Source organism: Somniosus microcephalus, chromosome 2 (assembly GCF_052327205.1).
Source record: "Somniosus microcephalus isolate GS21.2 chromosome 2, FLI_Smic_1.0, whole genome shotgun sequence".
Taxonomy (NCBI): Eukaryota; Metazoa; Chordata; class Chondrichthyes; order Squaliformes; family Somniosidae; genus Somniosus; species Somniosus microcephalus.
The window spans coordinates 166,865,816-166,880,875 of NC_140988.1; the positions used below are offsets into that span (position 1 = coordinate 166,865,816).

The following is a 15,060-nucleotide window of genomic DNA, read 5'->3' on the forward strand; positions in this document are numbered from 1 at the left end:
TCGGCGGTCTTCACCTCCGGGGGGGGCGCGACCCTCGGGGGGGGGGGCGCCCGCCGCCCTCCCTCCCCCCCGCCCTCCATCCCCCCCTCCCCTCCCCCGCCCTTCCCCCCCCGCCCTCCCTCCCCCCTGCCCTCCCTTCCCCCCCTCCCTCCCTTCCTCCCCCCCGCCCTCCCTCCCCCTCCTCCCCCCCGCCCTCCCTCCCCCTCCCCCCGCCCTCCCTTCCCCGCCCTCCCCCCCGCCCTCCCTTCCCCTCCCTCCCCCCGCCCTCCCTTCCCCTCCCCTGCCCTCCTTCCCCCTCCCTCCCTTCCTTCCCCCCTCCCCTCCCCCCGCCCTCCCTTCCCCGCCCTCCCCCTCCCTCCCTTCCCCGCCCTCCCCCTCCCCCTCCCCTCCCCCCCGCCCTCCCTTCCCCTCCCCCTCCCCTCCCTCCCCCTCCCCTCCCCTCCCTCTCTTCCCCCCAGTCGCTCTCTCTCTTCCCCCCAGTCGCTCTCTCTCTTCCCCCCAGTCGCTCTCTCTCTCTCTCTTCCAACAACAACATGCCCTCAAAAAAGCCTCGGCACCGCCGGGCACTTCAGCTAGTACTTTATAATGGGGAAACAGTATGTAAACATTTTGTCATCATGATTTGTTGCATCAATTAAATCATTCAAAATTTTCAACTGCCATTTTTTTCAGCAACTGACATTTTTAATATTCAATGTGAAGGTTTTAAACAAAAACTACTTTATCACAACATTATTTAATTTACCCAGTAAATTATGTTTGTGTCTTTTACTGCCTTCATTAAAGTTTCTATTTGAAGGCTTCGGTCTCTCCCTAAAGTCAAGGCTTGAATTTGATATTTTTGCCTGTGTTAGCTGGAGGCATTTCCTGCAGTCTTGAGCATGTGCAGCGTGCACAATATTCCAGGATAAATCAGTAGCATTTTAGCAAGCCAAATGATAGAATACTTCTCTCTCAGTTTCTAACAAAAATCTATTTGGTTGGTTTTCAAACTTATATTTGAACAGAAGATAGAGGACACATTTCAAAAGGTTTATTCAGATAAAAATTATATAAAATATATTAAAATTTGTACATAGATTTGTGCATTCTATTGAAAAATGCTATGTAAACATTCCTGTGGGGATTCCCATGTTAAAATGTCCACAGGTAGTGGTGATGCTTTCCATGATGTTCCCTATAATGCCAGTAGGTAGTGCTTTAATAGAATTTCCAATGCTAATCTGAACACTGACCTGTAATAGGAACATAGGAACAGGAGTAGACCATTCAGCCCCTCGAGCCTGTTCCGCCTTTCAATGAGATCATGGCTGATCTGTATCTTAACTCCATCCACCACCTTGGTGCCATATCCTTTTATACCCTTGGCTAGCAAAAATCTATCGCTCTCAGATTTAAAATTATTAATTGAGCTAGCATTTCCTGCTTTTTGTGGGAGAGAGTTCCACACCTCTACCACCCTTTGCGTGAAAAAGTGTTTCTTAACTTCTCTCCTGAATGGCCTGGCTCTGATTTTAAGGCTATGTCCCCTTGGCCTAGACTCCCCCATCAGCGGAAAAAGTGTTTCTCGATCTATGCTATCAATTCCTTTAAAAATCCTAAAAACCTCACTCAAATCACCCCTTAACCTTCTATATTCCAGGGAATACAAACTTAGTTTATATAATCTCTCCTCATTATCTAACCCTTGGAGTCCTGGTAATATTCTGCTGAATCTGCGCTGTATTCCTTCCAAAGCCAATATATCCTTTCTAAGGGGTGGTGCCCGGAACTTTACACAGTATTCCAGATGTGGTCTAACCAGGGCTTTGTACAGCTGTAACAAAACTTCCTCCCCTTAATATTCTAGCCCTCCAGTTATAAAGGTTAATAATCCATTAGCCTTTTTGATTATTTTTTGAACCTGACTATTACATTTTAGTGATCTGTGTACATGGACCACTAAATCTCGTTGGACTGCTACTGTTTCTAGCTTTTCACCATTTAAATAATATTTGGATCTATCCTTTTTTGGTCCAAAATGGATGACCTCACACTTGAATTCCATCTGCCACAGTATCGCCCACTCACTTAATCTATCAATGCCTCTTTGTGATTTTATGCTCCCGTCTACATTACTTACTATACCACCAATCTTTGAGTCATCGGCAAACTTGGATGTATGGCTCTCTATTGTGCTATCTAAGACATTAATAAATATATTGAATAGTTCAAGCCCCAGCACAATTCCTTGTGGGACACCACTAGTTTTTTTATTCGTTCCTGGGATGTGGGCATCGCTGGCAAGGCCAGTGTTTATTGCCCATGCCTAAGTGCCCTTGAGAAGCCTTCTTGAACTGCTGCAGTCCATGTGGTGAAGGTACTCCCACAGTGCTGTTAGAGAGGGAGTTTCAAGATTTTGACCCAGCGATGATGAAGGAACAGCGATATATTTCCAAGTCAGGGTGGTGTGTGACTTGGAGGGAAATTTGGCTGTTGAAGAAGCCTTGGTGAGTTGCTGCAGTGCGTCTTGTAGATGGTACACTGCAGCCACAGTGCACCGGTGGTGGAGGGAGTGAATGTTTAAGGTGGTGGATGGGGTGCCAATCAAGTGGGCTGCTTTGTCCTGAATGGTGTTGAGCTTCTTCAGTGTAGTTGGAGCTGCACTCATCCAGGCAAGTGGAGAGTATTCCACCACACTCCTGACTTGTTCCTTGTAGATGATGGAATGGCTTTGGGGAGTCAGGAGGTGAGACATTTGCCGCAGAATACCCAGCCTCTGACCTGCTCTTGTAGCCACAGTATTTATGTGGCTAGTCCAGTTAAGTTTCTGGTCAATGATGACCCCCCCCCCAGGATGTTGATGGTGGGGGATTCGGCGATGGTAATGTTGTTGAATGTCAAGGGGCAGTGGTTAGGCTCTCGCTTGTTGAAGATAGTCATTGCCTGGCACTTGTGTGGCGTGAATGATACTTGCCACTTCTCAGTCCAAGTCTGAATGTTGTCCAGGTCTTGCTGCATGCGAGCATGGACTGCTACATTACCTGAGGAGATGCGAATGGAACTGAACACTGTGCAATTATCAGCAAACATCCCCATTTCTGACCTTATGATGGAGGGAAGGTCGTTGATGAAGCAGCTGAAGATGGCTCGGCCTATGACACTGCCCTGAGGAGCTCCTGCAGCAATGTCCTGGGGCTGAGATGATTAACCTCCAATAACCACAACCATCTTCCTGTGTGCTAGGTATGACTCCAGCCAGTGGATAGTTTTTCCTCTGATTCTCATTGACTTCAATTTTACTAAGGCTCCTTGATGCCACACTCGGTCAAATGTTGCTTTGAAGTCAAGGGCAGTCACTCTCACCTCACCTCTGGAATTCAGCTCTTTTGGCCATGCTTAGACCAAGGCTGTAATGAGGTCTGGAGCTGAATGGTCCTGGCAGAACCCAACTGAGCATCGGTGAGCAGGTTATTGGTGAGCAAGTGCCGCATGATAGCACTGTCGACAACACCTTCCATCAATTTGCTGATGATTGAGAGTAGACTGATGGGGCGGTAATTGGCAGGATTGGATTTGTCCTGGTTTTTGTGGACAGGACATACTTGGGCAGTTTATCACATTGTCGGGTAGATGCCAGTGTTGTAGCTGTACTGGAACAGCTTGGCTAGAGGCGCGGATAGTTTTGGAGCGCAAGTCTTCAGCACGATAGCCGGGGCCCATAGCCTTTGTTGTATCCAGTGCGCTCAGCCGTTTCTTGATATCACGTGGAGTGAATCAAATTGGCTGAAGACTGGCTTCTGTGATGCTGGGGCCTCATGAAGAGGCCGAGATGGATCATCCACTCGGCACTTCTGGCTGAAGGTGGTTGCAAATGCTTCAGCCTTGTCTTTTGCACTCACATGCTGGGTTCTGCTGTCATTGAGGATGGGGATATTCATGGAGCCTCCTCCTCCCATTAGTTGTTTAATTGTCCACCACCATTCACGACTGGATGTGGCTGGACTGCAGAGCTTTGATCTGATCTGTTTGTTGTTGCCTACTTCCAATTCGAGTATATACCCATTATTTCTACTCTCTGTCTTCTACAACTTAATCAATCTCCTAACCAGGTTGATCATTTCTTTCAATTCCATGAGCTTTAATTTTAGTTAACATTATTTTATGTGGAACCTTATTGAATGCCTTCTGGGAGTCCATATAAGCTACATCCATAGACATTGACTCATCTACTACTTTAGTTACTTCCTTAAAACATTCAATTTGGTTCGTTAGACATGACCTACTGTTTCAAATCCATGTTGGCTCTCTTTAATCAACTCAAATTTCTCTAAGTGCTCAGTCACTCTGTCCTTAATTATCGATTCCAATAACTTCCCCACAACAGATGTTGGACTAACAGGTCTATAATTTCCTGGTTCTGAGGGACTGCCTAAGAAGAAGAGGATAATTTCCTGGTTTCTCTCTCTCACCTTTCTTAAATAATGAAGTTACATTTGCAAATTTCCAATCTAAAGGGACAATTCCTGAATCGAGAGAGCTTTGGAAGATTATGGTTACAACAGCTGAAATTTCCTCACCTACTTCCTTTAAAACCCTGGGGTAGAAAACATCAGGTCCTGGGGATTTGTCAGTTTTAGTACCATTATATTTTCTAATACCATTCTCTTGCTTACAGTAACTTCAGAGTTCCAGTCCTTGATTCATTATTAAGAATGTCAGATATATTATCCTCTTCCTCTACTGTGAAGACTGACACAAAGGAATTATTCAATAAATTTGCCATTTTCTTATTTTCATTTGTAATATTACCCACATTTTTAAAGGGCTCACATCACCCTTGACTACCCTTTTTCTTCTAATATAAATGTAAACATTTTTTGCGTTAACCTTGATATCCCTCGAAGTTTCATTTCGCATTCCTTTTGCAGCTCTTACTATCTTTATCTTCATTTGCTGTTCATTATATTTCTCCTAGTCCCCAGGATTTATACTATTCTTTGCACTTTTATAAGCTCTTTCCTTTAGTTTTATGTTATCTGTCACCTTTTTTGTTGACCATGGCTGTATTTGGTAAGTGGAGCTCTTTCCCCTTAAGGGTATATATTGGTCCTGTATTAAGCTTAATTCTTTTTTGAACACCTCCCACTCTTCATCTGTAGTTCTACCCAATGACAGTTTTAACCATTCACACCTCTTCTAGACCCATCTTTTGTTTCTTTACTGGTCCCATTCCATCTCCTTTTGCTTTGTACTATCATACCTTTTGTCATTTAATCTCTCCTGCCTTCCACCCTATCACAGACCTTCCCTTTTGTTCTTTCCTTCCCCTCCCCCTTTCCCTGCCTCTGCACTTGCTAAAAATCTGTTACAACTTTTTCCAGTTCTGATGAAAGGTCATCGACCTGAAACGTTAACTCTTTCTCTCTCCACAGATGCTGCCTGACCTGTTGAGTATTTCCAGCATTTTCTGTTTAATTAGTTTTAACCAGTTTGCTGTCATCAGTCTCTGTCTCATCCCATTAAAGTTAACCTTACCAAAATGTAGAATCTTAGTAATTGTGTTAAGTTTCTCCTTTTCAAACCTAACATTGAATTTGATTATATTATGATCATTGTTAGATAAATGTTCCCTTCTGTTAGATTATTAACTAAGTCTGTCTCATTACTCATTACTAATCTAGCCTCTCGTTGGCTCTAGAACATATTGCTCCAGAAAACTACCTTGAATCCACTCAAGAAATTCACTGCCCTTCTGACTTGAGCTACTCTGCTCTTCCCAATCTATCTGAAAAAGAATGTCTCCCATTAAAGCAACGTTGCTTTTGCTACAAGCCTCTCTAATCTCTGAATTAATACATTCTACTGCCTCATTGCTGTTATCAGGAGGCCTGTAGACCAGTGGTTCTCAAACCGCGGACCCCTGGGGGTCTGCAGAGACTTTCCAAGGGGTTCACGAAAAAGACCCCACTCGGTGATGGAGAGCGAGCCAGTGCAGAGTGTCCGGGCACTGCTGAACAGTGCGGTAAATGGTTACCATGGCGGTGGCGGCAGCAGCAGCTGTGCACTGTAGGAAGAAGAGGAGAAGGAGGGAGGGAAAAAGACTGAGGGTTAGCAGCGGCCGCAAGGCCAGCGCCAGCAACAGGAGTCGGAGCCGGTTCGGAGAGGAACTGAGAGTCTGTAAACAAAGATCCCGTCCCAACTAAAGCAGCGCTGGGATATGGTCAAAAAGAACAGGCCCCATAAATTGGACATACAGGAATCCCGCCCCAACCGCGGTTTTGCCATACGCAGATTTCAAGTATACACGGTTTCCTCTCTGCAACAACTTTTGCCAACCGCGGCAGTGAATTTTGCGTATACACGGTTTTTAATTTAGGATTACGGTAAATAACATGATTTTATTGCTTTTATATTCTTTTTTATTGTGTTATTTGAGCATTTATACTCTATTTGCCAACCGCGGCTTTACTAACCACGGGTGTTTTCAGGGACGTATCCCCCGCGGTTGGGGAGGGATTACTGTACATTACATTAGAGCTGTCTGTCCATGGTCAAGGGGCGGCCAAGGAGAAAATCTGACATAATAATCTGGGCAGCACTGGAATACATTGAATAACCAATACATTTGTAATTGTAAAAAATCAATGCTTTAAAATCACTGTCATTTTATATATGTATATATACTTGTAAATGTCAACATAGCTATATTGCAATTCATTGTCAGAAGATCTTGGTACAGTATCAATACAAGGAGGCAATAATAATTTAGATGGGGGTTCCATGATTACTAATCCATTTGATAAGGGGTCCTTCAAGCAAAAAAGGTTCAGAACCACTGCTGTAAACAACCCCCATTACAGTTTTATTCTCTTATTCCTCAATTCTAACCATAGAGTCTCTGCTGATTGCTTCCCCTTCCTCGCTTATTAATGCTATAATAGTATTTTCCATCAATAAAGCTACCCCTCCTCCTTTTCCAGTTTCCCTATCCTTTCTAAAGACCTTATAATCTGCAATATTTAACTCTCAGTCATGGCCACTTTGCAGCCATGTCTCTGTAATGGCCACCATTTCATATCCTCTAAGCTTTTTTTGAGCCTCTAATTCACTCAATTTATTTCTTATATACTCCGTGCGTTAGAATATAAAACTCTTATTTGGGCAAGAGACCCGAACCTCTCCTGTCTTGATGCTGCCTTTCTCACACTGTTTAACACGTTTCTTATTTGTCACTCCTGCTGTAACTACTTTAGTTATTTTAGTATTCCTTTCACCAAGAGTATCTATGTCACTGTTTGTGACCTGAACTCTGCTCTTATTCCTTTTTTGAAATCTTTAAACTATAATTTTTACTATTGTTTCTGACTGAGCCCTCCCCCCATTTATTAGTTTAAAGTCCTTTTTATCACCCTATTTAACCTTTCTGCTAGAACTTTGGTCCCAGCCCAGTAAAAGTGCAGCACGTCCCAACGGTACAGCTCCCTCCTGTCCCAGTACTGGTGCCAGTGTCCTATGAAATGGAACACCTCCTTCCCACACCACTCCTTTAGCCACGTGTTCACCTTCCTGATAGGTTTGTCCCTATGCCAATTAGCAGGTGGCTCAGGTAATAATCCGGAGATTACCACCCTTGAGGTCCTGCTTTTTAATTTAGCTCCTTCCTTAGAAGGAGAACTTCCTCCCTTTTCTTCCCAATGTCATTGGGCCTGACATGAACCATGACAACTGGATCTTCCCCCTCCCTTTCCAAATTCCTTTCCAGCTGCATTGACATATCCCTTACCCTGGTACCAGATAGGCAACACACCCTTCACTTGTAACATCACAAATCACAATACAGCATGTAGTTCCAGGCTTCCCACCATTGATGGTGCTGTGTAACACCTCTGCCTGCCACCCCTCTGCTCCACCACCAGTGCCTATAGACCTCAATTGTTTGCTGCCGAATGTTTCTTCAGGTGGGTTTTTGAATTTGAATTTGTATTTCTAGTTATTTAAAACATTTCAATGGCCCTGAAATTAGGATCGGGAGCTTGCCGCGCGTGCAAGCCCCCGATGTGCACCCACCCGGCGCGCCGACATCTGAAGCCCGGGCCTGCTTGCATTTTCTGTCACTGGCCCGGTTCAGATGTCGGCGCGATGTGTTTACCTGATCCAGCGGCGTAGTTAGTGCGATGTGCCGGCTGGGATCAGGTGAGCACTGTACAGCCAATCAGGGGAGGGGAAACTTAATTCATGAGTTTGAGAGTAAGAACTGTCAAACTCATGAAAAGTATGGGCTGCCAAAGCACTACTTAAACTTTAAATAACATTTTAAAAAACATCCCACTGATTATATATTAACTATAAATAAGTTTTAAAAAATATTTTAAACAATTAATCAAATTTTTGAAAAAAATTAATTTTTAAAAAATAGGGTCTAAAACTAAACTTACCTTACTGTAAATTCTTTAAAAATAATAAACCTGTGGAAAAAAATGTTCTAAATTGTACTAAAAGACCACTTACCTGTAAAACTAAGTACTTACGTCTGGTTTCTCCACGCGTAAAAACCGGAGGCCTTTACACTCGGGCAACTCTGAAAAAAAAAAGGAATTTCACTGCGCACGCGCTGCATCACAAGTCGCAAGCGTTCTGCCTCTTAACCCCTTGGGTCAGAGGACAGGAAATGCCCGTTTTCAGCGCATGCACTGTGCATGCTGAAAACTGGCAATTCCTCCGGGCACACGCGTGAGTACCCCATCCGTACTCACGCGTTGTGCCAGGAATTACTGGGCCAATATATTTTTTTTCTACAAGACCTGCAGTTGAGAAAATGGTTCATGTTCTTTCCCCATTCTCCACTCGCCGCCTGTGGTCTCACTCTTCCTACTGCCATCTTTACCCACTGCTCCCGCTGCTTACCCTGTTAACTGGCAATCCATAGTATGTCTGTTCCTGGCCTGGACTTTTCTTGCCTCCTGAAACTCACAGGACCTGTACAGAAAGGTAAAGATTGGGAACTATTTAAAAAAAAATCAGGGCCTATTATTTTTTCTTAAATTGGAGCACATTCATCTTTTTTAAAATCAGGAGCAATTTCTGTTTTTTAAATCAGTGCTTATTAGCTTTTTAAAACTTTTTGGAGCTTATTAAATTATTGTTAAATCAGGCCTATTAATTTTTTTAGAAAATGGATGTTTATTGTTCTCAAAATTGGGCTCTTAATTTAAAAAGAATCCGTGACCTCTTCAAATTGATTAAATCAAAATTGCTTTACTTTTTGGACAATCTGCTTTCCCTGCATTCTCCCCCACCCCTCCCACTGAAGAGCTTTCATACCCTTTCATTAAATAACTTTTCCAACTCCCCCATCCACTGAGATACTTTGCCAGTGCCTGTCCCTTCTTCTACCCCCTGAGGCAATTTTCTTATTCCCCTCCTGCTGAGGTAGTTGTCCCTCTCTCCCTTCCCACTCACCTCCTCTCCCCTCCTACTCATCCCATCTTCTCCTCCTCTTCCTTTCCCCTCCTCCCACATTCCTTTCCCTCCCCCTCTTCCACTGCTTTGGTTCAGTTATCCCCATCTCTAATCCTGCTTGAACTGAAGAAAGCACTTGGTCTTAACCACCCATTTTCAAAGCCAGGGCTTGACTAGCATATATAAAATATAATAACCACTCATTTAAAAAGCAGGACCTCAAAGGTAGTAATTTCTGGATTACTCCCGGTGCCACGAGCTAGTGAGTATAGAAAGAGGAGGATAGAGGAGATGAATGCGTGGCTGGAGAGATGGTGCAGAAGGGAGGGTCTCACATTCATGGGGCATTGGGACTGGTTCTGGGGGAGGTGGGACCTGTACAGGCTGGACGGGTTGCACCTCAGCAGAGCCAGGACCAATATCCTTGCGGGGGGAGGGGGAATGGGTGGGGGGTGGGGGGCGGTTTGCAAGTGCTGTTGGGGAGGGTTTAAACTAATTTGGCAGGTGGATGGGCACCAGGATGTAACATTAGAAAGGAGAAACACGGTGCACAAAAGAGTGGGAGATACAGATAGCATTAGAGTAAGAGATAGTATGGTATTCAGTGGGGTCAGACTAAGAGAGAATACAAGTAGGTCTAAGATAGGTTTACAGTGCATGTATGTAAATGCACAAAATGTGGTAAATAAGGTTGGTGAACTGCAGGTGGAAATAGCCACTTGGGAATATGATGCTGTGGCGATAACGGAGACCTGGCTCAAAAAAGGGCAGGATTGGGTAGTAAATATCCCTGGATATAAGGTGTTCAGGAAAGATAGGAAAGGAAAGAAAGGAGGTGGGGTGGCATTATTGATTAAGGAGAATATTACAGTGCTGGAGAGAGGTGTCCTGGAGGGGTCAAGGACAGAATCTATTTGATTAGAGTTAAGAAACAAGAGAGGTGCCATTACACTACTAGGTGTATTCTATAGGCCACCAACTAGTGGGAAGGATATAGAGGAGCAAATTTGCAGGGAAATTACAGAAAGGTGCAAGAACTATAGAGTAGTGATAACAGGGGACTTCAACTATCCTAATATAGACTGGGATAGTAATAGAGTAAAGGGTAGAGAGGGGGAAGAATTTCTGACATGTGTTCAGGAGAACTTTCTTGATCAGTACATTTCTGGCCCAATGAGGAAGGAGGACTTGCTGGATCTCGTTCTGGGTAATGGGGTGGGTCAGGTGGATCAAGTTTCAGTAGGGGAACATTTAAGGAACAGTGATTGTAGTGTCATAAGTTTTAGGTTAGCTGTGGAAAAGAACAAAGAGCAATCTAGAGTCAAAATACTTAATTGGAGGAGGGACAATTTCAGTGGGTTGAGAATGGATCTGGCCTGGGTAAATTGGAATCAAAAATTGACAGGATAAACTGTAATTGAACAATGGGCTGCCTTTAAAGAGGAGATGGTTCGGGCACAGTTGAGGTACATTCCCACAATGGGGAAAGGGAAGGGAAGGGAAGGGAAGGGAAGCAAAGCAAAGCAAAGCAAAGCAAAGCTAGAGCTCCCTGGATGACGAAAGAGATAGAGAGTAAGATGAAGCAGAAAAAAGGGGCGTATGACAGATGTCAGGTTGGGAATACAAGTGAGAACTAGGCTGAATACAGAAAGTTCAGAGGGGTAGTGAAAAAGGAAATAAGAGGGGCAAAGAGAGAGTATGAGAATAGACTGGCAGCTAACATAAAAAGGAATCAAAAAGTCTTCTATAGGCGTATAAATAGTAAATGGGTAGTAAGAGGAGGGGTGGGGCCGATTAGGGTCCAAAAAGGAGACCTACGCATGGAGGCAGAGGGCATGGGGGGTACTATGGTACTAAATTAATACTTTGCATCTATCTTTAGCAAGGAAGAAGATGCTGCCACAGTCATAGTGAAAGAGGATGTAGTTGAGATATTGGATGGGCTAAAAATTGATAAAGTGGAGGTACTAGAAAGGCTGGCTGTACTTAAAGTAGATAAATCACCAGGACGGATGGGATGCATCCTAGGATGCTGAGGGAAGTAAAGGTGGAAATTGTGGAGATACTGGCCATAATCTTCCAATCTTCCTTGGATACGGGGTGGTGCCAGAGGACTGGAGAATTGCAAATGTTATACCCTTGTCCAAAAAAGGGTGCAAGGATAAACCCAGCAACTACAGGCCAGTCAGTTTAACCTCGATGGTGGGGAAGCTTTTAGAAACGATAATGCGGGACAAAATTAACAGTCACTTAGAGAAGTGTGGATTAATTAAGGGAAGCTAGCATGGATTTGTTAGAGGCAAATTGTGTTTAACTAACTTGATTGAATTTTTTCATGAGGCAACCAAGAGGGTTGATGAGGGCAATGCAGTTGATGTGGTGTACATGGACTTCCAAAAGGCGTTTGATAAAGAGCCACATAATAGACTTACAGCTAAGCTGAAGCCCATGGAATAAAAGGGATAGTGGCAACATGGATACGAAATTGGCTAAGTGACAGGAAACAGAGAGTAGTGGTTAACGGTTGTTTTTCGGACTGGAGAAAGGTGGTGTTTCCCAGGAGTCGGTACTAGGACCACTGCTTTTCTTGATATATATTAATGATTTGGACATTGGTGTACAAGACACTATTTCAAAATTTGCGGATGACACAAAACTTGTAAGTATAGTGAACAGTGAGGCGGATAGGGATAGAACATAAGAACATAAGAAATAGGAGCAGGAGTAGGCCATTCAGCTCCTCGAGCCTGCTCCACCATTCAATAAGATCATGGCTGATCTTCTACCTCAACTCCACTTTCCTGCACTATCCCCATATCCCTTGATTCCCTTAATATCCAAAAATCTATCGATCTCTGACCTGAATATACTCAACGACTGAGCCTCCACAGCCCTCTGGGGTAGAGAATTCCAAAGAGTCACCACCTTCTGAGTGAAGAAATTTCTCCTTATCTCAGTCCTAAATGGCCAACCCCTCATTCTGAGACTGTGACCCCTGGTTCTAGACTTCCCAGCAAGGGGAATCATCCTCCCTGCATCTACCCTGTAAAGTCCTGTAAGAATTTTGTATGTTTCAATGAGATCAGCTCTCATTCTTCTAAACTCTAGAGAATATTGGCCTAGTCTATGCAATCTCTCCTCATAGAACAACCCCTCCATCCCAGGAATCAGTCTGGTGAATCTTCATTGCACTCCCTCTATGGCAAGTATATCCTTCCTTAGGTAAGGAGACCAAAACTGTACACAATACTTCAGGTGTGGTCTCACCAGGGCCCTATATAATTGCAGTAAGATGCCTTTACCATTATACTCAAATCCTCTTGTAATAAAGGCCAACATACCATTTGCTTTCCTAATTGCTTGCTGTACCTGCATAGTAACTTTCAGCGATTCGTCTACAAGGACACCCAGATCCCTCTGAACACCAACATTTCCCAATCTCTCACCACTTAAAAAATACTCTGCTTTTCTATTTTTCCTACCAAAGTGGATAACTTCACATTTCTCCACATTATATTCCATTTGCCATGTTCTTGTCCACTCACTTAGTCTGTCTTCCCCTTGAAGCCTCTTTGCATCCTCCTCACAATTTACATTCCCACCCAGCTTTGCATCATCAGCAAATTTGGATATATTACATTTGGTCCCCTCATCCAAATTGGTATAGATTGTCCATTAACCAATCCTCAATCCATGCTAGTATATTACCCCCAATCCCATGAGCCCTAATTTTGTTTAATAACCTCTTCTGTAGCACCTTATCGAATGCCTTCGGAAAATCCAAATACACCACATCCACTGGTTCCCCCTTATCTATTTTGCTAGTTACAACCTCAGAAATCCCAGGAGAACGGTTTTAATGGCAGAGCCTGCTTTGCATCCGAAGCCTCTGTTTCCCACCCGCAGCCAACCAGACGGAGAGGCACTAGGCCGCACAGGGGAGGGATCGCCTAGGGGCCGGTGCCGGCCTCCGGAGGAACGGTGGGGTAGGGGGGTGGGAGGAAAGCAAGAGATTGGGTCCGACGAGGGACTGGGGGAGGGGAAATCATGAGATCAGGGCCATCTAGAGACCGGTGGGGGTGGGGGTGGGGAAAGCGATAGATCATGGCCTTCGAGGGACCAGGGCAAGGGAAGCAAGTTATCGGGGCCGTCGAGGAACCAGGGAAGGGGGAGGGAAGCAAATGATCAGGGCTGTTGAGGGACCGGGGATGGGGCGAAGGGAAGCAAAAGATTGAGGCCGTCGAGGGACCAAAGGGGTGGGAGGGGGAGGCAAGAGATTGGGGCCAGCCACCAGAGGATCGGACCGGCCTCAGGATTGGGGAGTGCGGGAGGGAGGGGAGGCAAGAGGAGATTGGGGCCAGTCACCGAGGGGGTCTCCGATCGCAGGAGGTGTGTTAGGTAGGGACCCTGGATCCAGGAGGTAAGTGTAAAGGCACTTACCTCCTGGATGCAGCAGTCCCCGCCTTCCTGTAAATGCTGGGTTTTACGAAGTGTGTAAAACGCGTTCAGCTGCAGTTAAAAACAAAATGGAGGTTAAAAAAGAGGCTTCCAGCTAAATTGAAATATTTAAATTGATGTCCTGCCTCCTGGCAGCGGGTTGGCTGCCTGCCCCTGTGCCACCTCCCCCATCCCGCTTGCGTTAAAACCGGAAGTGGGTTGAAGGCGGGTTCAGGTCAGAAATCCAATTTTTAACAATTTAACTCCCCACCCTCCAAACCTACCTTTTTTTCAGGTAAAAATTCATCCCATGATCTTTGGGATGTTTCTGAGAGATATAATAAGGTTCTACATAAATATGAGTCATTTTTTCTTTTATACAAGATACAGTAGTTTAACACACAAGTGAGGAGAACTTTGGAGTCGGTGCTAACCTGATTCTGGAGAAGAGCAGCCTGAGGTCCCAGGAAGGGAATAGCCTTGCACAGCATGGAGCACAATGCCAAAGTGGTGTTAAACTGGGTTTAAAAAGTGCTCAGTGTCCATTAGACTGCTGGGTTCTCTTACAACTTATTCAGAGATTATTTAAATGTATTGGAGTGTGGACACTCCCAGTTACACTCTCAAAACAGTTAACATTTCATGGCAAAGATTTGAGCTCTGTGCATGTATATAAACATGAATTCACAGAGCTCATCTGGTCTGGAGAATTCAAATCAGAGCCAGTCAGTACGAAAACAGAAACAACGACTTGTATTTATATAGCGCCTTTAATGTAGTAAAACATCTCAAGGCATTTCACAGGAGCGTTATCAAATACCGAGCCACATAAGGAGAAATTAGGGCAGATGACCAAAAGCTTGGTCAAAGAGGTAGGTTTTAAGGAGCGTCTTAAAGGAGGAAAGAGAGGTAGAGAGGTGGAAAGCTTTAGATAGGGAATTCCAGAGCTTAGGGCCTTGGCACCTGAAGGTAGGGCTGCCAATGGTGGAGCAATTAAAATCAGGGATGCTCAAGAGGCCAGAATTGAAGGAGCGGAGATATCTCATAGGGTTGTAGGGCTGGAGGAGATTTTTTCTAAAATTTGCTTATGGGATCTGTGCATCGCTGGCAAGGCCAGCATTTAATGCCCATCCCTAATTGCAGTTGAGAAGGTGGTGGTGAGCCGCCTTCTTGAACCGCTGC

At 44.6% G+C, this 15,060-nt stretch overlaps 1 long non-coding RNA gene across 1 annotated transcript; it reads right to left on the reverse strand.

Annotated features, from left to right (window-relative positions):
* Positions 1–8,445: 8,445 nt before the first annotated feature.
* LOC147123089 (uncharacterized) lies at positions 8,446–13,979 on the reverse strand. The gene is made up of 3 exons (XR_015080398.1): positions 13,185–13,979; positions 8,887–8,958; positions 8,446–8,560 (listed from the first exon to the last, which is right to left on the reverse strand). It is a non-coding gene; the product is annotated as an uncharacterized LOC147123089 (long non-coding RNA).
* Positions 13,980–15,060: the final 1,081 nt, after the last annotated feature.